We start from the raw sequence: 24,834 nt of genomic DNA, 5'->3' as shown, positions 1-24,834 counted from the left end.
AGAGTTGGTAAGAATTAAATCCATCATGTGAAATGAGCTACGTGTAACTGACTCAACTCTTAGTTCCGTCTACACTGTGTGGTTGAGGTGTTAACATCACTCTTTCACTTGGTGAAATCCTTGGTCAGCTGTTGTTTAGGAGAAAATGATCATGTTTGTTCATTGCCCCCTGACCCCGTGTGGGTCCCATACTGACCCATGCCCCACACTGACCCATGCTAGAATGTCTACTTTGTTGGACCAGGACTTGCATACTGACTGCAGGCAATTTTTATGTTCTTTCTTCAATTTAAAGTTGATTTTTAAGAGTCAGTCTTCTTTGTATAATAACAGACTCAGATGATCTCGGTTTGTAGTTGAAAAGCACCACAGAGGTGGGTGTCTCAAATGTGGACAGGCTTTAATTTCCAGCAGTGTGATTAAAACAGTGATAATAAAACTACCATAGATTAAGAGGCTTGTGGCAGACAAAGTTACATAAATGTAATGTTCCCTACTCCAAATCATCTCATAATTTCGCTAGAATTGTGAACAAGAATTGCATTCAATTTTTCATGCAAAAATGTGCACAGATGCTCATTGATGCATACACAAAATATATTTGACTTGATCATAACTAAATGGTTGGTGCTAGTAAAATAAAATATGACCGTTTCAGTGGCATGCCTGACCACTTAGGACTGACAAAACCATCGTAAGCCAAACCTAATCATTGTCGCAAAATTCATGCATTGCGGACTCAGTCAAAGAAATGTGTATTCAGGCTTGATGGCTTTGTGCTTTCTGGAACTTTGCTTTTCCTTTCTCTGGACCCTGCAGAGCTGACCCTAACCCCCTTTGAAGTCTGTGGTAACCCTAAGATCAGATCAGATGCTTTGGGGTGGGGTGAGCTGGAAAGGAGAGGAGAGTTCACGAAGTGCTTCCATTGTTAGGCCGTTTACGTTGGATTACACTGATTGTGGAAAGAGTTCTGGCTCTCTATTGATTGACTTAAAAGTTAACATTTTCAGATACCATCTTCTTGTTGTAGTAATTTGGGTGCTAGTGTTCTGGAAAGGGACAAAGGTTTTCTAGCAACAAAAACAAGTAATCCTGTATCTCTGAATTATAAACATGTAAGTATTCCCAGAATGTATTTAATATAGCCCTTTGTCCTTTTTGACACCTCCCCATTTATATTCTTGAGCACATGGCTGTGTATCTTAATTCAACCTGTACTTACCTCAACATACAGCGTCACACAGCTTTCCGTATCTTATTCATTTAAACAGCGTGCGTTGGACACCTTCTATGGGCAATGTTTGGTACGCTCAAGATGCAGCAGTGAGCGAAATAGTTTACATTACCGTAGACAGAAAACTAACGTTCAGGATATTGAAAAAAAGAAGACAAGACAATAGAATAGAGCAAGAATGAGTATGACACCTGGGTGGCTTAGGTGGTAAGTGTCTGTCTTCGGCTCAGGTCACGATCTGAGGGTCCTGGGATCTAGTCCCACTTTGGGTTCCCTGCTTACCAGGGAGCCTGCTTCTCCCTCTGCTACTCCCCCTGCTTGTGCTCTCTCTCTTTGTCAGGTAAATAAATAAAATCTTTAAAAAAAAAAAAGAAAAAAAAGAATGAACATCTACTTTATAAAGAGTGGCCCAGGATGGCCTCCTTAGTTATGTACCATTGGAGCAAAGACTGGAAGAAGCCAGCAGTGCAGAGGGCCAGACATCAAGCACAGCAAGTGTAAAGGTCCTGAGGAAAACACAAATTCACCATGGTAATTATTAGTTTCCGTGTTCTCTCCAGCATATTATATGCAGAGGTACCATATAATCCGGGAAGTAGCCGTTATGCATTTATAGTGAAATAAAAGATGATTTGAAATAATGTCATCATTATTAATAGCCAACATCTATTGCTCTTTGTATACTCCAGAAAGTATTCTAAATGCTTTGCCTACGTCACTATATTTCTCACAAGAGACTTGCAAAGTAGATAAAGAAATGGAGATTCAAGGTGGTAAGTAAACTGCCTGGTCTTACATGGCTGATATTTCAACCTGGCTGATCAGGAATTTGGACCAAGGCATTCTGAAGTTAACGACCTGCACACTGAACCACCTGTTATGGACCGAATTGTATTCCTCCCCAAATCCATAAGTTGAAGCCATACGCTCCAGTACTTCAGACAGTAACTATGTTTGGAGATAGCATCTTTAAAGAGGGGATTAAGTTAAATTGAGGGCATTAGGGTGGGCCCTAAGCCAATATGACCACTGTCCTCATAAGAAGAGGAAATTTGGACACGGAAACAGACATGGAGCGAAGACCATGTGAAGACACAGGGTGATGACAGCCGTACGTAGGTCAAGGAGAAAAGCCTTGGAAGAAACCAGCCCTACTGTCATCTCTGACGTCTTGATTTGGACTTTCAGCCTCCAGAACTCTGAGAAAAGAAATCTGAGGTGCTTTTTTATGGCAACACTAGAAAATAAGTACACCATCCTACTAGATTAATAGAAAATAAATGAAGAATATTTATTTAACAGGAATTGCATGAAAAGGAAAAGAACTGGCTGAAGCCCAGGTCACTCATCTGTGTATTTACCTCTGCCATTTACAAGAAGTTAAGAAGGAAGCTTGGATAATGCTTTATTGGTTCATTTTTTTGTGGTCAGAACATGGTATAAACGATGAAAGAGGACTGATCTAGATTATTGTAAGTCTGCTCATTTGTCCTGCCTACACAATGTCCATTTGCTCTGCTCCTCTGAGTACTTACCTTGTGAAGACAGAACAGGGAACCAAAACTAGCTCACGGTGTAAGAATCATCTTCCTACACCAAGACCCTCAAGGAGTTCAGATTTTCAATGTAAAGAATTAGGAAGATTCTAAATGTATGCTTGTACCAGTAATCGATATATTGCTTTCTGGAGCCAAATCAAACCTTTTTGCCTGCTCTTTGAAAATGGATCTGGGCCCTTGAGCTTATTTTCCTTTATTGTTAGACGTGATACGCAGCTTCATCTGTGGAGAGCAGTGGTGAGGCACTGCAGGCAGAAACAGGTTTGCTTCCTTGTTCACGTGTCCTTCCTCCTCCAGCTTCTGAGCATGGCCATTTTCTCCAGACGTTTTCCCACATCTGGCAGCTACAACATGGGTTCATTTCTCCAGGTCCAGTGCCTGCAGTGCACCCTTCAGTGCTCCCACAGCATGGCTGGCCTCTCTAGCACCAGAGTCCAGATGTACTCACGGCGTCTCTAGGACACAGTCCTTGAAACCTGCCATGACACTTGACTCAGGGGGTTCTGCCTTCAGTACTCTGCCTAGAGTACCTTCCGTGAGACCCCTTCCCATGAACATCCTAGGGCATAGATTTCCACGAAGTTCCACTAACAACTTTGCATCCATTTAGTAAACCATGGCCAACCATACATAGACCTCAGCCCTGGGGGGCTCTTCCTTGGTTTCTCTCTCTCGCAGCCATAGTGGTCGTGACATAGTATAGTATTAGAGTAGTACATGCTAGTATGTCTGCTATGCCTACTTGCTTTAGAGTTCTCTTTATTTCCTACTAGCCATACCTCATTCCTCCAATCCCCTCTTCAATGGCAAGTTCTTTATATTATACTTTCCTATTCAAATTACTGTGTGGTTTCCCTCTCCTGATTGGACCCCGACTAATACAGTGCTATAGGTTTTGACTGATGTTCCAAGTTAGAGTCTCATAAGAGTAAAAATCATAACATCACTTTTTACTTTTCTTTTTTTTTTTTTTGAAGATTTTGTTTATTTACTTGACAGAGTGTACATAAGCAGGGGGAGCAGCAGGGAGAGGGAGAGGGAGAAGCAGGCTCCCCACTGAGCAGGGAGCCTGATCTGGGGCTTGATCCCAGGACCCTGGGATCATGACCTGAGCTGAAGGCAGATGCTTAACCGACTGAACCACCCAGGTGCCCCCATCACTTTTCACTTTGAATAAAAAAGTCACCCTCTCTCCTCTACTTGTAATCCTGGAGGAGATTAGCACAGGACCATGATTTCTATGACCAGCTCGTTTTCTGTGCCGGCGGCCCACGATTGAGAGAGTCCATGGTGGGCCACCATTCACAGTGTTTATGAAGCTGATGTTCCAAAAACAGGGAGATGAGTCCCCGGTCCTGAGAGTTCATCCCGTTTCTCCCCTTCCCACCTACTCCCACTTCAAACTGACCCCATATCTTCACCATGTCCCTAGCCAGGTGAGCTTTTTATCTTGTTAAAATTTTTGAAAGGTCATTGCCTCCTGACCTACATTAATTTCTTTGATTATTTTGAGTGCACCAGGAAGAAGATCCTAATATGTTTATCATAAGTCCTCGCTTCACATTCCCACTTTTCGTTTATCATGAGTCCGTGCTATATATTCCAGAACTGTAAAATTACATACACACAGACATGCCTCAGAGATATTGTGCTTTTGGTTGGTTCCAGACCAGACCACCACAATACAGTAAATACTGCAATAAAGCAAGTCACATGAATATTTTGGTTTCCCAATACACGTAAAAGTTATGTTTATACTATACTGTCATTTCTTAAGTGTGCAATAGCATCACATCTACGTAAACAATGCACCTACCTTCGTTAAAAATACTTCGTTGCTGAAGAATGCTAGTGGTCTTCTGAGCTTTCGGCGAGGTGGAATTTGATCACCGATCACCGAAACAAATAGGTGGATGAGGAGAAAGTTTGAAACGCGGCGAGAATTACCAGAATGTGACATAGACACAGCATGAGCGAATGCTGTTGGGAAAATGGCACGGGTAGACTTGCTCGATGCATGGTGGCTGCACGCCTTCCGTTATAAAAACCGCAGGTCCACAAAGCGCAGTCAAGCAAAGCAGACAGAATGAGCTCTTCCGGGACATTCACACACACATACCTGTAAATACGCATATGTGATTCTTTCCGGGGCTCTCCTTCCTTGATGGCTTTATCCTGGGCATCCTTCTCTAGGAGTACTTCTTCCCTCCGTCTGCAGCTGTGAGTGCTCCGTGAGGCTGCTGTTCCCAGCTTTATTTCGCACTGCACATGTCGACAGTTGCAAGCAAGTTGTTTAAAACCCACATCCATTACCTGAATCTGAATCACTGTGTTGGTAGTTTTACTGTGAGAGCGTCACGTTCATCTAAAAGTGCTGTGTCCCATTGCCAAGGGCCACCGGTTTCTGGTACCTTTATGTGATGATTTTAACCTGGAAAAATCGTCGATCAGAAAAGGTGCGTTCGAGTGATGTCATTCCGTACCTCACTTGGTCGAGCTCCTGTGTGTTGTGAAGTATTGGGTGTGTCTCATATTGAATATGTTGGTGCCTTCCGTACTTCAGCATAAATTTATTTCACTGAGTCCAGGAAAAACTGTATAAATTTTCATTAAAGAAAACACTATATTATGACAGCACTAAATGAATCATCTTGCAATCTCTTTTTAAAAGGCTTGATTTATTTCCTGCACTTGGGAGACACTATGTTGTAAAAATATTTTCGCTAACAAGTATGAAATATTGCAGTATATACATTTATACATCCTGCATGTGGCTAGATAATATGCTTCATTTTTGTGCGTATCTGCACACACATGCATATCTGCAGGGGGCCCTCCGGGGAATTTCTTGGTCACATTTACTTCTTTAATAAAAAGAAGGGAAACAAATTGGCCAGGCAGCCTAGAGGAACATCGAATTCATCATAGCTGCAGATAATATTTTCCCGAAATGATTCATGCTCTCACCTTCCTGCAGGAGTTTTCTCCACCCAGTGACATGGTGACATAGTGAAGTGTCACCGAGGTGAAAGCTGTTTCATTTAGCCTTGAGCAAACACAAAGCTGAACTGTGGATGTGCAGTGCTTTTTCCTTCTGGAAGACCTGGCTTTTGCGCCTGTGTAACTAGCCTAGACTGAATCTGGAGAGCGGCTTCATGGTAAGAGCTGGGTTTGAAAGCCTGTGCCTTGGAATGACTTGAATAACAAAATCCCAGGCAGACCGTTTGTGCGCTAACTGCGTTTGCCCTCTGCAAGGAGATCAGTGCTTCCCCTCATTGATTTTCCTCCCTGGCAGAGCCAGGATGATGCACATTGTGAGGCTCTATTCCCAGATTCATCCAAACTCATTTCCTGAGCAGCACCAAGAAGGCACTCTGCTCAACCGTAAGCTGGAGGTTATAAAAGTAGAGCTGTATCAGATTTGCACCTCCACGAATGTTAAACAGAAGCACAAGAACGTATTCCCCGCATGATGGAAGGGCTGCGGGGGGCAGGACAGAGTCTGTTGGTGTGCGGCTTCTAAAGAAATGGCAAAGATGCCAAGGGATAAATCGGAGATGCATCGCGAACATTTGCGTAATTCCCCAGATATTTTCAGATGCACTGGAGTGTCCGTTCTGAATGACTTGAACTGCAAAGTAAGCATATAAAGAAATTATTCTCTTCCTGAATTCACTGACTGACTGCAGTCCTTCTGATTAAAAATTGTCTTAACAGATATAATTGGAGAAGGTGGGTGGTTGGAAGGCTGCAAAAATCGCGGGTCTAAAAAACAACCAACCAACCAAGGATCTCTTTCGCTGTACACAATTGGCAGCTCTAACGGTTAGTTTATCCTGCGGTTGACACAAGTCCTGATCTTCCTTCAAGTCGTGGAAACTCACGTAATCCCTGTGAGTACTAACAGCCCACTGCAACATGCAAATACCCAAAAAAGCTCTTCAAAATGGCAGCATGCTGCTAGTGAGGGGGGAAGGGGAGAGCTGACTCCTGTATTAAATTTTCTTTTCCTCACTCGGCTTTCAGGATGGGGAAGATGTCACATTACAGCCGGGACTTCAAATTTGCTTTTGGAAAAAAAAAAAATCGTGTAAAATAAGCCATTTCCTACCAAGACTAGATAAATGATTACACAGCTGCTTGCCTCTCAGACAGAATGTGCTCCAACCCTGGGGTTGCCTGGGTGCTGACTTCATTATTGAAGAGGGCTGTCACAGCTCACTCTGGGCGGACCTGGGAGGGGCCCTGTCTCAACACACCCATCCACGATCGCTGCTTCCTCTCTGGAGACCATATGTGGGGGCAAGGAAGGAAGTCCCCTTTGGGGTAGACCCATCTCCGGGATGAACAGCTTCCACTTTCCAGATGTAACATGGAAACAAGATCTCCCCGCCTCGCTAAGAAATACAAGCATGTTTCCGAATTACCTAATCAGTGGACATCTTCCTGGTAAAAGATTAACCAAACTGATCCGCTTTTCAGGGACTAAGAATAAAACGTAAATTCTCTATTCTGAACGCCAAGACTTACCCCAAAGGTCATCATCGTTCCTCCCTTGAATCAGTCACAAAGACTTTTTGAAAAATTAAATAGAAATTGTTTCCCACTGTAAACTTAAATGAGACCAGGCCAGCCTTACCCACTGAAAACGAACAAGCACACCTTGGTGTGCTCATATATTTCTAAACTGCCGTGTGCAAAAGATGCGTTTAACTTGCAGCCACCGGCAATAAAATGCGTTTTCCACTTATCATTGTTATTTATAAGTCCAGTGATATTTTCAGTTGATTATGATGTGACATTAATGAGATTAATATTTAAATAATACTATTTAGGACTCATTTTTTTTATTAAAGCATATTACTCTATGTCCCATATAGTAATTTTAAGGTGTTTGAAACAGATATTGGAATTGATTTTTTTGCACGCAAAGCGATGTATTTTTTTTTTTTTATGATTTTTTATTATATTATGTTAGTCACCATACAGTACATCCCCGGTTTCCGATGTAAAGTTAGATGATTCATTAGTTGCGTATAACACCCAGTGCACCATGCAATACGTGCCCTCCTTACTACCCATCACCGGTCTATCCCATTCCCCCACCCCCCTCCCCTCTGAGGCCCTCAGTTTGTTTCTCAGAGTCCATAGTCTCTCATGTTTCATTCCCCCTTCTGATTACCCCCCCTTTCTTTATCCCTTTCTTCCCCTACCAATCATCCTATTTCTTATGTTCCATAGATGAGAGAAATCATATGATATTTGTCTTTCTCAAAGCGATTTATTTCTTATGTTCCTATCTGGAGAACTTTCCTCTTGAAGTATTCCTTCTAATGAAGTCTCTGAAAGTCGTGTTTTTATGACTTGGTGCCATTGACTTAGTGATAGCAGTCTAAATAAACATTGTGAAGTAATTTGATAATGAGTAAGTAGGAGGAAACACCATTGTTTAACCTCCAAACTATGCTAATAAGTAGGGTGATAGACTTGCCGTGCTGAATAATGGAACTGTTATTCTATCCCAGTGGGACTGTCTCCAGGGCCTCCTGGGAAGATTTGCCAGGCTGGGCTCTGTGCTGCTCCCAAGTGCACTTTGCACAGCTTCCAGAATCTTGCTACAGCACATTTATCAAAGGAAATCACTATTTGGATGAAGACCATATTCTCTACTCTTTCAAATGAGAAAAACCCTTGTATGTTCCTTTCATTTTCCTTGTCTTACCCAGGTAAGACAGAATACTCATCTGGGGAAATAATTGTTAATACAAAGATCTACAACAGAGAGAATTTCATCCCTTAGGCCATTTTTAATACTGTCAGGAAAAAAAAGTGTATTTTCTTTATAAAGCCTGAACATGCTAGTATATTATTATACACGGCATAAAGTTAAGGGTGTTTGAACAGTGAAAATAGAAAGCATTCGTAGTTATTCAACCCTGAATACTTAGGACATTTCATTTCTTTTTACAGCAACCATATTCAGTCAATAAAAGATCAAATGCTTTTGGTTACTGGACTGAAAAAAATCAAATCCTCCGAACTTTTAGCACTTGATGTTCCTTGAGTATTTGCTCTCAGCCATAGCTCATTAAATGAGCTGATCCACCACTCAGTCTATAAATTGAAACAAAAGCAAAGAGCTCTTTTTTTTTCACCAACGTGAAACACACTTAAGTCCGGTTGTTTACAGATCTTTTCTTGCATGTAGTGAGTATTCTGCACAATACATGTGTGTCCTGAAGCTGGCAGTCTTCCAAGAATCTAATTACGACTTCTCTGGGTCGCAGTGGTGGGGATTGTGATTATTAACTGATAACTCGAGATTGAGGGGAGATCATGGAAAAGGTAAAGGGAACTGTTCACTGAACCGTTTTTATTGCATTTTCTCTTATTTCACTTCCTGCAAAAATGTAATATTAGGCACTATTCTAGGAATTTTATGAATATCGTATACAAACAACTATGAAATGAGTGTTATCACTAATCCTTGTACTAAAGGTGATGAACCAGGTCGCAAAATGTACAGAGCTAATAAGCCCCAGAGGTAGGACTTAAGCCCAGGGAACATCAGCCTAGAGTTTATCCTCTTAACCAGTACGCGACACTACCTTTTGCCTCGTTCTTAAGGGATGCTAAATGAGGATCCCAAGGAATTTGAAGTAGCTTGACCAGTGTTCAGAAGCCAAGGCATGCACACCACCCGCTTCTGCCATCTGCTTGTAGACACAACCCGTCGGGGTAGATGTCAGTGTAGACATCCGTCTAACAGCCTCTGCATTCTGGTGCATGTAATTGCTGATTCGTTCATTTTTAAACCAAATGTCAATCTGAGAGGTGATACTGGTATTGTTACTTTTCCTTGACTTTGTACCCTAAATCAAAGAGAAGCTTTCCAGTTGTTGGGTCTTAATGGAACCACGATGGTATTTCAGTAATAGTTCTGCAATGGTCTCTAAACAAAGGATGGCCGTAGGGTTAGGTTTTGGTGATACAGGCCAGTGCTGCTGTTTTAGGAATCAAAGTTAGGTGGGTTGCCTGCTAGATATTGTGGAGCTAGAACCATTATAAAATTCTCAAATCTGATGGGGTGTCTGGATGGTACAGTTGGTTGAGTGTCTGACTTTTGGCTTTGGCTCAGTTGTGACCTCAGGGTCGTGAGATCGAGCCCCGAGTTCAGCTCCACACTCAGCGTGGAGTCTGCTTGGGACTCTCCTTCCCTTTTTTTCCTACCCCTTCCTCCTCCACCCTACCTCCCTGTGATCGCTTGTTCCCTCTCTTTCAAAAAAATGAATAAATATTTTTTAAAAAATTCTCAAATCTGAGTAATTATAGATGGAAAACACTTATTCCATTGCTACAAACTAAAATTCATCCAACAACTATTTATTGAGCACCCACAAAAAAAATGGTGGTTGTAAAAGTTAATTATATATCCTATCACAATCCCAGCAGACTTTTTGCAGAAATTGACAAATTGATCATAACATTCATATGGAATCTCAGGGGACTTAGAATAGTCAAAACAATCTTGAAAAAGAAGAAAATTGGAGGACTCACATTTCTTGATGTTAAAACCTAATTGCAAATCTGCATTTATCAAGACAGTGTCATACTGGCACAAGGATAGGCATACAGAGCAATGGAACAGAACTGAAATACAGAAATAACCCTCAAAATTACAGTCAATTGATTTTCAACAAGGTCCCAAGATAATTCAATGGGGAAATAGTAGTGTTTTCAAAAAACGGTGCAAGGACAACTATATATCCACATACAAAAGAATGAATTTGAACCCATGCCTCATATTTCACACCACATATAAAAATTAACTCAAAATAGATTAAAGATCTTATGTAAAGGCTAAACTATGAAACTCTCAATAGAAAACATAGATGCAAATCTTCATGACCTTGAGTTAGTCCATGATTTCTTAGCTATGACATCAAAAGCACAAGCAACAGAAGAAAAACATAGATAATCCAGACATCATCAAAATAAAAAATTTTGTGCTTCAAATGACATCAAAAAGTCTAAAGGCAGTGCACAGAATGGGAGAACATATTGGCAAATTGTATGTCTGATAAGGGACTTATATCTAGAATACATGAAGAACTCTTACAACTCATTAATAAAAAGAGAACTCAATTAAAAGGAGCAAAGGATCTGGATAGACATTTCTCCAAAGAAGATATACAGGTGGTCAATAAGCACATGAAAAGATGCTTGATGTGATGATTCATCAGGAAAATGCAAATCAAAACCACACGATTTATCATTTTCACACTGATTAGAGTGGCGAGAATTTTTTAAAATATGTTGGCAAGGGTAAGAAGAAATCAGAACTCTCAGGCATTGCCGTTGGGAATATAAAATGGTGCAGCTGCTTTGGAGAACAGTCTAACAGTTTCTCAAATAGTGAAGGACAATGTTATCATATGATCCAGCAGTTCCACTTCTAAGTATGTGAAGGTACGTACAGGAATTGAAAACAATGTCCGCACAAGAAATTTACACAAATGTTCATAGCAGCACTGTGCATAATAGCCAAAGAATAGAAACAATCCAAATGTCCACCAACTGATGAAGAAACAAAGTGTGTTCTATCCATACAATGGCATATTATTTGGCAAAAAAAGGAGGGGATGAGCCAAGTACTGATACGTTCTGTGACATAAATGAACCTCAGCAACATTATGTGAAGTAAAAGAAGCTGGTCACAAATGGTCACTTTTTTTTTTCTTTTGAGTGAGAGAAAGAGTGTGAGCAGGGGAGAGGCAGAGGGAAAGGAGAGAATCTTAAGCAGGCTCCAGGTGCAGTGTGGAGCTCGACACAGGGCTCGATCTCATGACCCTGAGATCATGACCTGAGCCAAAATCAAGAGTCAAATGCTTAACCTACTGAGACACCAAGGGGCCCCAACAAAGGACCACACATTACATGATTCCGTTTATATGAAATGTCCAGAATAGGCAAATCTATAGAGACAGAACACAGATTAGTATTTGCATAGGGCCAGAGGAAAAAGGGAGAATGGGGAGTGATGGCTGGGAGAGGTGCGATTTCTTCTGGGGATGTTGACAGAGTTATAAAACTGATCGTGGTGATGGTTGCACAGCCCTGTGAATATGCTAAAAGCCATCGAATTGTGCCCTTTAAATGGGTGAATTATACCTCAAAAAGCTGATTTTTAAAATATACTGATAAGAATCCGTGCCTTTATGGTGCTTGTCATCTAGTAGGGGGTAATAATATGTCAGGTGATCATAAGAGCTCTGAAGAAAAACATGGGGTTAGAGAGTAATGGGGGGAGGTCATGGTGAGAGACTAGCTTATAGAGGGAGGCCACTGAAGGCCTTTCTAATGAGCTGAACCAAAGAGCTCTATATGGTCCATAGAACTTTGCAAGAATTTGTATTTTATTTTAGATGAGATGGGAAACCATTAGAGGGGTCAGGACAAGGAACTGACAGGATAGGATTTCTGTTTAAAAGGATCATGCCATCTGCTGTGTTGAGAATAGGTTATCAATGGGCAAGAGAAGAAACAATGAGGCCAATTTAGAAGGTATTTCAATAATGTAGGTAAAAATCATGGTGACTTGGACCAAAGTGGTAGTAGCAGAGATGGTAAAAAGAATTGAGATACATTTTGGTAGAGAGAGATTTTGGAAATTGAGCAGATGTGATTTGAGACATGGGAGGAAAGAGGAGTCAAGGATGACTCCCGAGATTTTTGACCTGAACTATCCGAAATATGGAGTCATTTACTGAGCTGCTTGGTTGCAGAGGGGTAGAATGGTGGAGGGAAAGATCGAACTGAAATGCTAAATTACAGTCAAAACCCGAATTACGTCATAATCAAAGTGACTAATTAGGTGAAACCAACATCGGTACACCACCCTTAAAATGCTGTCCACAAGAGACTCCGTTACTACCAGCCTCAAAAATAACAAGTCATATTAGAGCATTCAAATTGTTTAAATATTAGTAATTCGTGTTCTACAAATTCCAAACCTGATGCATGGTATTTTTTAGAAAATTAAAGCAGTATGAAAAGTATTAAAATAACAGAGCTTCCCTCTCTCCTTGACTAACTTTAATAAGTTAGTATTTTGTTCTTATTGACATTTTATGGGCATATATTCAAGTGTTATAGAGATATTAAAGGATGTTTAATAATGCAAATAAAAAATCCTTTGAAAATATTATGGTATTTTACAAATGGACTAAAAGGTGAGTATTTACAAAAATTCATTTGTCATACAACTTGATAGAAAATAACTATGTAATAGAATCAGGCCATGTAAAAAAAGTAATAAAACACGTAAGACTACATTTCGATGCTCAGGTTTACTTTATAAACTTAAATACCAATTTTAGAGGTTAAGCTAGCCTACCTTTTAAATAGTTCAGCTATCTTTCAATTTAATGACAAGTTCAGTTCTTTATGCCATTTTCTGGTGAGTTATTTCTCTCTCTCTCTTTTGTAACAGACTTTATTCTTTGGAGCACATTTAGTTTATAGCAAAAGTGAGTGGAATGTACAGAGTTCCCATATACCGCCCGTCTCTCCCAACGCACAACCTCCTCCACTATTGATATCTTTAACCACAGTGGGACATTTGTTACAATCGATCAACCTACATTGACACATCGTTAGCACTGGAAGTTCATAGTTTACAGTACATTTCCTTTTTGGTTTTGTGCATTCTATGGGTTTTGACAAATGTATTGACATATATCCACCATTATTTCATAATTGTTTCACTGCCTGAAAAGTCCTCTGTGCTCTGCCTATTCATCTCTCCCTTCCCTCCCCAATCTCTGACAACCACTGATCTTTTCCTGTCTTCATAGTTTTGTCTTTTTCAGAATGTCATATAGTTAGAATCATTCGGCCTTTTCAGATAGGTTTCTTTCACTTAATAATATGCATTTAGGGGACGCCTGGGTAGCACAGTTGTTAGGCGTCTGCCTTCGGCTCAGGGCGTGATCCCGGCGTTCTGGGATCAAGTCCCACATCGGGCTCCTCCGCTGGGAGCCTGCTTCTTCCTCTCCCACTCCCCCTGCTTGTGTTCCCTCTCTCGCTGGCTGTCTATCTCTGTCAAATAAATAAAAAATCTTTAAAAGAAACAATAATACACATTTAGGTTTCTTCAGTGTCTTTTCTTGGCTTGATAGCTTATATCCTTTTGAGTACTGAGTAATACTCCAGTAATGTCTGGATATACCACAGTTTGTTAATCCATTCACTGGCTGAGGGATATCTTGGTTGTTTCCAAGCTTTGATAATTTTGAGTGAAGCTATGAACATCTATGAGCAAGGTTCTGTGTGAACATAAATTTTCACTTCATTTGGGTAAATACCAAGGAGTGCTGTAGGAGAGGAAAAATTTTTCTTAACCTTCTTAGGGTCCCTGGCTGGGCCTGAAAATTAAGCATACTAAGACGGGGCACCTGGGTGGCTCAGTCAGTTAAGCGTCTGCCTTTGGCTCAAGTCATGATCCCAGGGTCCTGGGATGGAGCCCCATTTCGGGCTCTCTGCTCAGCCGGGAGCCTGCTTCTCCCTCTCCCTCTGCCTACCGTTCTGCCTGCTTGTGCTCTCTCTCTTTCTCTCTCTCTGTCAAATAAATAAATAATAAATAAGTATACATACTAAGACAGATTGACAGAAGAAAAGCATACAAATTTCTTTAATATAAAGTTTTATGTGGCACAGGAGCCTTTGTAAGGAAATGAAGACCCCCCCCCAAAATGGTTAAATCCGAGTTTTTTTATGCTAGTTTTGATGAAGAATGAAAAGTTGTGGGAAGATAGGATGCAGCAAAGAGTAAGAGGTGAGCGTAGTGAACTAGACCCTGTAATGAACCAAAGCCTGTTCGTGGATTCCTCTCTGTGTCCCTCCATCTTCAGAGATAAGGACGCTCCTTTGCTCCCAGTATGGGGAGCATGTCTTACGCGAGGGTTTTATGACCTGTTTAAGGGGAAGATCATAAGGTCCTTCCTGCACATGCCATCTTTCAAATTCCTTTAGCCTGAAATATTCAACATGCCAAGGTGCCATATTTTGAGGTAGTGCATTTTGAATCCTGTCAGCGTACTGTATTGTGTGGTAACGGTCTGTTTAATTCTATAAGGAAATGCCGAACTCTCTGCTGTGGACTGAATGCTTGCGCCCTACCAAAATTCATGCGTGGAAGCACTACCCCTACCCCCTTTCCCAGTGTGATGGTATTGGGAGAGCTTTGGGAGGTAATTAGGATAAGAGGAAGGCAGGTGGGTGGAACTCTTAAGAATGCGACTAGTGGCCTTATAAGAACCTTGTGAGAGAGCTTGCTTCCCCTCTCTTCTCTCACCATGGGATGTTACAATGAGAAGCTGGCAGTCTGAACCCCAGAAGAGGGTTCTCACCAGAACCTGTCCATGCTGGTACCCTGACCTTGGACTTCTGGTCTCCAGCACTGCGTGATGTAAGTATCTGTTGTTTATAAGCCACCCCCCAGTCTGTGGTACTTGGTTATAGCAGCCTGAACGGACTGGGCCACTGCTTTCCAAAGTGGCTGCACCATTTTGCTTTTCTGCTGGTCATGAATGAGAGTTCCTGCTGCTCCACATTCCCATCAGCATTTCATGTTGTCAGCATTTTGGATTTTAGCCATTCTTATAGGTATGCAGTAGTGTCCCATTATTGTTTTACTTTGCAATTTCCTAATGACATACGATGTTGAGCACCCTTTCATATGCTTATTTGCCATTGCAGGTTTTCTTTAGTGAAGTGTTTCTTCAGCTCTTTTGCTCATTTTTAATTGGGTTGTTCATTTTCTTGTTTTTGAGTTTTAAGAGTTCCTTGTGTGTTTTAGGTAGCAGTGCTTTATTGAATATGTCTTTTGCAAATTTTTCTCCCAGTCTCTAGCTTATCTTCTCCTTCTCTGAAGCTTCTTTATTTTTTTAAGCTTAAGATGCTTGGTTCAGTGAAGTGACACACCAATTGGAAAATTATTTACTTACTTATTTATTTATTTATTTATTTATTTATTTATTTATTTATAAAAGATTGTATATATTTGAGAGAGAGAGCATGAGCCTGGAGGTGTTGTGGTGGGGGGGAAGGGAGAAGCAGACTCCCCACTGAGCAGGGAGACTGATGCAGGGCTCTATCCCAGGATCCTGAGATCATGACCTGAGCTGAAGGCTGACATTTGACTGACTCAGCCACCCAGGTGCCCTCAATTGGAAAAATTTTAAATTTCTACCACAAATCCCATTTTCTCCCTTATGTATTAATTGGAGGATTGCTCCTGCCGTTCTTCATCCATTCCCCCAAATTTAATTCCTCAAGTTGCCTAGAGTCATTTTTCACACACTTCTCTAGAAGTCTGGGTCCCAAGATTTCCCACATAAGAGCAGGCCTGTTACATGTTGCCCTTTGAGCCTTGGCTGTCATATATAAACATAGCAGAAATCTCGTCACTTTTGTCCACCTATATTCTTTTTACATTTCCTTTTCCTGAACCAGTTTCCCATTTGCTTTCATAGTTTTCCTAGCCCCCTCGGAGCCATAAAATAAAAATGTAGCTTAATTTCATAGCTAAGGGAGACAAAGATTTGGGTATGATTGTTTTCGCATAGAATATGGTACTAGGGCCAACGGGAAGGTAAATTCATCTACTTGTTTGTATCATCATTTTCAGGCATTAATACCCTACTTACTAAAAAATGATTTAAGGAAGTTGGTGGAATGATAGTTGGTGCACGAGAACATCTATTTTGATTTTCAAATAGTTTGAAAAAACTGGAGCGTGAATCTAAAGCTCGGTATCAAAGCTCTGTGTTTTCCAGGCACGTCTATGGAAATGATCAGACATACGGAATTCTAAGAACCCCTGTTCATACAGGGTGTCAATGGAAATCAAATAAGAGTGGAAAGCGTTCTTGTCCAGGAAACAGTGGTGCTTTGGAAGCCTCATTTCCTAAAGACCTGTCTTTCTGGACTAGGCAAAAAAGTCAACCTGGGCGTTGTGGCAGAACTCACGTGTGTCACATGGCCAGCACAGGCAGGAAGCTGCTGTTTAAGTGACAATGACTAAAGCCAGCCTGCCACACAAGCCTGTTTTTCAGGTTTCAATTTGCTCATGTGACAGATATTTATACATTCCCTAGTCTGGATAAATCAGCTGACACAGCCAGAAAAACATATTCAGATGGACACATAGACGATACCAGAAGCTAAATGACGTGAGAGGAGCAGCAGTGATTTCAGAGTTTTCAGAAGGAGGGAGTTCTGTCCGTTGAGCAGATGCTGCCAGACAGACTTCAAGGAGGAGGTGATCACGAGCGGGGTCTTAACAAAGGAGAGGACAGTTGACAAGTGGAGATGGCAGGAAAAGGGTGTCTTGGATGAAAGAGTAGCTTGAGGAAAATGTGTGGGCATGAAAGTCTCTGTCCGCTGGTCCTCTTCAGGGAACGAAGACCAGTTCACATTGGCTGGAACTTAAAATATATATAAGGACATAAGGGAGAAGACAGAAGGGTTATGGGTGAGAACATCAGGACTATGGTATCCATCATCTTTTGTTGCATGACTTATTAACCCCAAATTTAGCAGTTCCAGGCAAAACAAAGTATTATTTCATAGGTCCCATGGATCAGAAATTCTGGTGCAGTTTAGCTGGGTGACTCAGGCCCGATCAGGGTCGCCCAGAAGTCTGCTGCAGTCAAGGGGTCTGTGAATCTGGGTCGCAGTTACCTGAGGCTTGTCTGGGGTTGGACGTTCCCTTTCTAGAGCCACCTGGCTGTCAGCCGAGGCCTCAGTTCATTTCCACATGGGCCTCTCCCTTGCAGCCGGCTTCCCCCCTCTGTACGAGAGAGAGAAAGACCAGAACAGAAGCCACAGGGCATTTCCTGATCTTGGAAATGACTGCCCTCCCTTCTCCTGCTTACTGTTGGTCACACAGCCCAACCCTCCTACTGTGGAGGGTTGGAGTGGCCGTGGACCCCAGGAGGTATGGATCATTCTGGTGCAAGGATCATTACAGTCGTGCAGATGGGGCCCTGTGCATCTAATAGGGGTTACACGTATTGTAGACACTAGGGAAGAATTTTTGAGCCGCAGAGCCTATGAACAGATAAACAGAACTTTATGCCTCCCAACATGCCCTTACTGACATCCAAACTCATGCATTAGATAAATGGTAAAACAAGTGGATGGCAGGTGACTACCTAAGGGCTACTTGAGGTCTCGATGAGATCTAATAATCTAAATCCATTCCAGCGGGGATGGAAGCAGTGGGATGGGAAAGAAGGGCCAGATGCCCACGTCGAGAGCTCGAAGGCTGACTCAACAGAAAGCAGAGGTCTGATGATGTCTAATGCGTGTGCATGTGCTCCGTGCGCTTGAATATGTGAAAAACATTAAATATTTAATATTTAGGTGTTTGGCAAATAGAGAAACGACATCTTTATAAGGATCTATTCAAATAGAACAGAGTTTCAAGGACTAGTGTCTCTGAAGTCACTTCCTTTTTTTTTATAAACTTAATCCTAGCAGGTCATCGAATTCGTGAAAGCAAAAAAAGGGAAAGAATAGAATACAGTGTGCTCTTTCCAGTCCCTTCACTCATCACTGGTGCGTTTCACTCCTCACCTGCTCAGAAAGCCAATCAGCCAGCAAACCCCTGGGCCGGGGCCCAGATCTGGCATCCACTCTGGCTCTTGGATATAAGTCAGAACAATTACAGGTTGTGGAGACACTGCAGGTTGTTTGAAAACATTAAGTAGGTCAGATCATCCTGTGAAACAGGGGCTGCCAACTTCTTCATTAGTAAGAAGACCATTTATTCAATTATTCATGTATTTGACATCTGTTTCTAGAGTTCAGGACAGGGTGATGGGGATTCAGAGTCTTACCAAAATGAGTTAGAGACCCTGCCCTCTGGAGACCCACGGTCTAGAAGGGATATCGCCATAAAAGGCGAGTTTGGCGTGGCTCTGTGACATGCCATGCAACACGTATCTCACGATAACACAGTTTAAGCAGCCCGTCAGCGTATTTTTGGGTGTCTCACTAATAGCAAAGTTGAGGAGTGGTTTAAAAAAAAAAAAATGCAGGAAGACAGTGCTGTCAGCAGGAGGCTAGTATTTCCAGGCCAGCATCCAACCGCCAAGCTGGCCCATGACACTATATATAGTTTAGGTGTTCCGAAACCACGCTCTGAGAACTGAAATATCACGCCCCACTTTTTATCATGTCTAGAAAAATTAGTTAAAATCTCAGCAGCTCCCTGGATGAACAGAGCATTAAGACTCTCTTAACCGGGATCGCTGAAAGTCATCCACTTGCCGAAGGTAGGCAAAATACCAACGTGTCCATAAGCCAAGCAGAAAGCTGCAACGTCACAAGTAACTTTAAAGGTTGGGGGCAGGTCAGCTCGACTCTGCAGGCTGCCTGAGCTGTGGTGATGGGGCTGATAACGAGGGGCAGCTGCTCTGGGAATAAGCTGAGCTACAACTGAGCAGAAGAGTAGAGGCATAGATAGTGGAGAAGATGATGAGTAGGAAAATGATCACCTCCAAAGACTCACAAGAAAGGGGTAGGGCTGAGTTCCTTCCATCCTGCAGGAGGATGCTGTTGGCACATTCTGGAGGTAGCTTAACCTAAGAAGGACAGGCTGGGGATTCTTGTCAGTAGCAGGACCTTGGTAGTGGTAGGGGTATAGAAGAGTCAGCAGTATGGTTTCCTGGGTGATGAGATGTGGGAAGCCATGGCCCATGCTACTTGTTCCTACTCGTCTAGGTCGAGGGAAGAAATAGCCGCTACAACGAGGTGATGATTTCTTCCATCCGGAATAAGCACCCTTCGTGGACAGTCCCCGAGCGTCTTGAGTTTCCCCGTCTCACAGCACCAGATTATAATTGCCTCCTTACCATGTGTCCCTACAGAGATGATACTCTTCTTGGTGTATCCAGTATTTCTCTATTTGTATGACCCAGCACAGTGCTTAGCACACAGATACCATTAGATGTTTGCTAAATGAAACAGTAATTGAACAATTTGTTGTTGGGTTTTGTTGGAGTAGAGGATATAGGAGTGTGAGTTGCAGGACATTGGATTGGAAAGACAAGAGGGAATGTGTAGGGAATATTTATCGTTTCCCCAGCATCTGAACCACCCATCTTTTCTTTGGAGGAACTCCCTGTTTCCTCGGTGGAATTCACCATTTTTTAGTCATGGAAGGAGGCAGATCCCACCCACCATTAAAGATGACCCACGTGCCACCTGTGGTTTTCCAAGCTCCCTTGGGGGTAGGGCGTGGGCATGGGACCTGAGGTCCGCCAGACAGAGGCACTCACCATCTGGATTTTTGAATAGGGAACTTGTGAAAAGCAGGGACAGAAAAAAATCCACAGTATCATTGGTGACACTTAGAGAATTCTGTGTCTGGGGCGGCATTAGGATGGTGGCTGCCGCAGAAGACGGTGCCCAGGGCAACAACATCAGCAGTGGGGACCACCTCTTCTCACATTTGGGGGCAACAGCTGTGGTGTCCTCGGCATGATGTTGAGAATTAGTTCTGGCAGCCTCAGCTTCGAGACTGGCTCTCCAGCCCTCCCAGAAATTTGTGAGCTGCCCAATAGCCTTTTTTAGAAATTCCTTTCTTTCTTTCTTTCTTTCTTTCTTTCTTTCTTTCTTTCTTTCTTTCTTTTTTTTTTTTTTTTTTTTTTTTTGCTTAAATCCACCAGAGTCAGTCTCTGTAACTTGCCACGTGGAACCCTCACGGATACAGGGTTAAATCCTGGGGGACCAGGTTAGAACTTTCCAATACTATCTGCAGGCAGCAGGGAGCCACTTACAGCTTTTAAGGGGATTGTGACAGTCACAGAAGGGCCCTAAGAAGATCAGACTGGCAGCAGCATGTAGCACGAGCTGGAGGAAGATGAGTCTGGAAGGAGAGAGCAGGGAGGAAGCTTTTGGACCTCTACAGGTGAGAAGTGATGCAGTAATGAGGGACTGAACTAGAGATCTGGAACTACTCAGATGGTCGGCAGGCAGAGCGGTCCATTTCTGATTCCCTTTCTGGTTTTCCATGGGGACAGAAGGCTAAGTGAGGGGAAAATTGGGCTTCCATGGGAAACGGCGTTGTTGCGTCACCCCTTCCTAGATTCACCGATTCCAGTCTTTCTTTGTCTTCGAGCTACGTTGCAACTCCAGTTGGTAGACAAGGGATAGTGATGCAAAATAATTCTTGTCCACAGACACATAAATTGTGCGCAGTGGAGGATCTGCCGGCTTTCCTCCTTCCTCACCGTGGAAGAGGCCGGTTTGGCCACCCTTGGCATGTTCCTCATCTACGAATGGATCCTTCGGGAAAAAACTCTCCCTTGAACTTGTTGAAACACCTCACTAGTTTCCTCATTAGTGAAATAAATCAAATCTTTAACTGTGTCTGTATTTAGACCTGAGATTCAGATTTAAATCTTTTCGTAAAAAACGTTGACGGCCTTCATTTATGTCTTTGTAAACAGCTTCGTGAAACAAACTCCACGTGTAGATAAACGACTGTTAACTCCTGTCGTCCTGTGTTTGTGTTTAGCACTGGAGGTAAATTTCTAGTAAATGATAGAAGTTTGCCAAGTGCGAAGGCTGGTGTTTTGAGAATTAAGTCCAAGTAAAATAACAAAGGCCTGGTGTGATCTCTGCCTTCCAGAAGACCCTAAGAGTTCCCGCTGTGAGCTCACTTCTCTTTTCCCGTTATTTTTGGCCTATTCCTGAAAATAGCACTTTTGGTTATTGCAGAAAAAGCAATATCATGTCAGGTGACAGAAAAAGAACCTCAATTACTTCCATTTTATCAGCGGTTATCAAAAAGAACTAGATACTTGGTTTTCATTGTTGTTGTTTTAGATTTTGTTTATTTATTTGAGAGAAAGAGAGAGAGCACAAGTGGGGGAAGGAAGAGACAGAGGGAGAGGGAGAAGGAGACTCCCCCATGATCAGGGAGAGCGATCCGAGGACCCTGAGGTCATGACCTGAGCCGAAGACAGACGCGTACGCTTAACCGACTGAGCCACCCAGATGCCACTGTTGTTGCTGTTGTTGCTGTTGTTGTTGTTGTCGTTGTTGTTTTTATTAAGTAAGCTTTATACCCAACATAGGGATTGAACTCATGACCCTGAGATCAAGAGTCACACGCTCTGGTGATTGAGCCAGCCAGGCATGCCCAGGTATTTGTTTCTGAAGAAATGGAAAGGTAAATAATTATTTCACGCAAAGTTAGCTCATTCATACGTAAAGTGCTTGTCACCCAGTGTCCTAAGTGCGGAGGTGATCCAGGAGAGGGGCAGAAGGGGTTAAAATGGCTGCAGAGCTAATAGAATCCAAAGTAGAACGCAGTCAATATGGACGGATGGTAGGTGATGATGTTCATGGTGCCAGCCTTGTGGCTGCACGCCAAGTTCCTTTCAGTGGGCTCCAAGGGAATGACCCAATTCCATGGTTACATTCGAATTTTGCTATATGGAATATTGCTTAAAATAAGTGGGCCATCAGCTGCAAGTGAGAAGTCTTTGAATCCCTTTCACGGAAATGGAATTTGATTTGTCCTACAATCATAAAATGTAGGCTAGCAGTGCAAGATACCCTTCTCTGGGTTCATGAATACTGATCTATTTTTTGCACAGATAGAGCTCAGAAGCTAACATTCAGAAATGTGCTCACACAATATGTCACAATATGTTGTTTAACAAAAATATAGAAAAAAGTCATATCTGCCGCAAATGAAGAGTGTCATTAATGCATCAGCTGCAAGTTCCTCACGGGCTTCTGACTTGGCAGTTGGCTGGAGAGAACCACTTACTTAAGCAATTCCTCACTATTCGATTTCGCTTGTTGCCCTTGGCTTCAGCACAAAGCTGCTTTCAAACGCAGGTGACAAAATGAATTCTATAAAGGCTCAAGTATACGACCTTACCTTGGGTCATTTGTAACTTTGCAGATTGTGGGTAAAAAAAAGTGTAAGAGCATTAATAGGCTGGTGTCGTTTTTTTAACCCACCTTGCATAGGGGGTCTCAGAAAGAACCAGGCCATCCATAAAGCAAGGCTTAAGGCAGACTGCCTGTGTGCAAATTAAGACTCCACCATCCCAGCGCTGTTTGGCCCTGAGCAAATTGCTTCAACCTCCGATGGATCGGTTACTCATCAGTAAATCCTGGAGTCCTTATGAGGCGTGAATATGTAAAGTGCTTAGAATGAAGTCTGGTCTGTAGAAATGCTGTCAGAGTGTTTGCTGATGTTCTTAAGACCTATTTAGTGGTTGAAAAAAAGCATTCCTAAAAACTAGGGTTCGAGCTCCTTTCTGACATGCAGGGGGAAAGGAGCATTCTCAGTTCTGCCAATAGCGAGGGAAGAGCAAGATGGCGGCCTAAGCACTCCTCTGTTCTAGTATTTCCTCTTTCCCTTCCACATTGGCCACGTTTCCGGGAAAAATGCCCCAATAATGAGAATGATTCATTTGCTGGAGCCTCCCATAAGATGTGAAAGGGATGGTCCTTGGGCTGGAGTCCATCCTTGACAGGAAATTTCCTAACTCATCCTCAGCTCAGTGGGAATAATGAAAATTTCTTCTGCTCTCTTTTTTGGCAAATTCCAGTGCATCTCACCCCCAAATTGTAAGCACAGTGATGCAAATACCACTATCTTTCATCTCTCTATTTAAATAGTTGAGAAGTCTGAGAGAGGTCCTTATGTCCTCAGGCTTGTCTTCAAGTATCAGTCCTACAAGAGGCAGACAGACTTTCTGCTCCTGGAACAGTCTGCCCGCTGTTAGCATTCCGCTGGTAGCATTCTGCTAACAGGGTTAACATTCCAGTGGTAACCCCACTAGTGTGCTGTGTGGAGGATTCCAGTACCCCAAACAGGAGGGGCTGGGGAGGCGTGGGAAGCATTCACCCAGAGCATGGATGAGTCACATCACTTCACATAACTTGCAACACAACCTTTGTTTAACATTCAAGTAAGATTCCAGGGATAAGAGGGAGAGAGGGAGAGAGAGAGAAAGTTAAGTAAGCTATGGTGAGGACAGCCTAAAGGTCAAAATTGTAATATTAAATAAATCTTACAAGATTTTATAAACCCTAATTTATTGTCTATGTGCAACTGACATTTTAGCTCTTGGTTTAATACCAGACACTTGAAAGTATTCTTGTAGAAGAATGGTTGATAACCCTCTTACACAGTATAATTGGAATTCTGCATGTTAGAACATTTGGTTTCTGAAAGATTTTTGTAAATGTTAATAGCTGTCTTTTAAAATGGTGTAAGTGTGAAATGCTATGAAAAGCAAAGGTTTAAATGTCACTCTGTCTATAATTTTCATATTGTAAAAACTAAATAAGTTTTTAAAAATGGAAAACCTAAAAGCCTACTGCAAGTTTGAAGATATCAACTCATTCATTCTTCTTTTTTGAAATGGATATGACATTTAACTAAACGAGCCAAATTTAGAACTAAAAGTCATCTGTTTTTTTCTAAAATTTACTATGGAACGTTTAGCCTAAACTGAAAGGCAATTCGATTTAGAGAGTTCCCCACTTTTTCCCACATTGCATCAGATATGATTAAAGATCTGTCTCTACAGCCTGCATCTGATGAGGCCCCCACGTATACACGGTCACTACCACGTGCGTGTTTATTCCTGACCCGGCGGTCTCACTGAGGGGGTATGTGGGTTCTCAGGGCAGTGGTGGAGCCAGCTCAGTCTTCCTTGGGTTGACTGAATGATTTGGCCATTATGAAATTTGAAAATACTACCCCTTTCTCACCCACCCCCTGACCCCCACTTTTTCTTTTCTTCTTCTCTCTGGTTTGCATTCTAATATTTACTGCACAGGAGAAAAAGGGTTTTTCTCCCTTAACTCTATGTGGGAATCTGAATTCTTCATGGTACTTATCAGCCTGAGGGTACAGGGCGAGAAGGAGAGCATCTTATAAATAATAATAAAAAACAATACGCAGAATAAGGTCTGCTCAGATCTTATTTTGTCTAA

At 42.2% G+C, this 24,834-nt stretch overlaps 1 long non-coding RNA gene across 2 annotated transcripts in view; it reads left to right on the top strand.

The window, feature by feature from the left end:
* LOC130542723 (uncharacterized) overlaps positions 1–24,834 on the top strand; it is a 407,418-nt gene that overhangs the window by 324,169 nt on the left and 58,415 nt on the right. The window lies entirely within an intron of this gene.

Source organism: Ursus arctos, unplaced genomic scaffold (genome assembly GCF_023065955.2).
Source record: "Ursus arctos isolate Adak ecotype North America unplaced genomic scaffold, UrsArc2.0 scaffold_5, whole genome shotgun sequence".
Lineage (NCBI taxonomy): Eukaryota > Metazoa > Chordata > Mammalia > Carnivora > Ursidae > Ursus > Ursus arctos.
The sequence above is the reverse complement of the archived record's forward strand: the minus strand, read 5'-3'. Positions and strand labels throughout refer to the sequence as shown.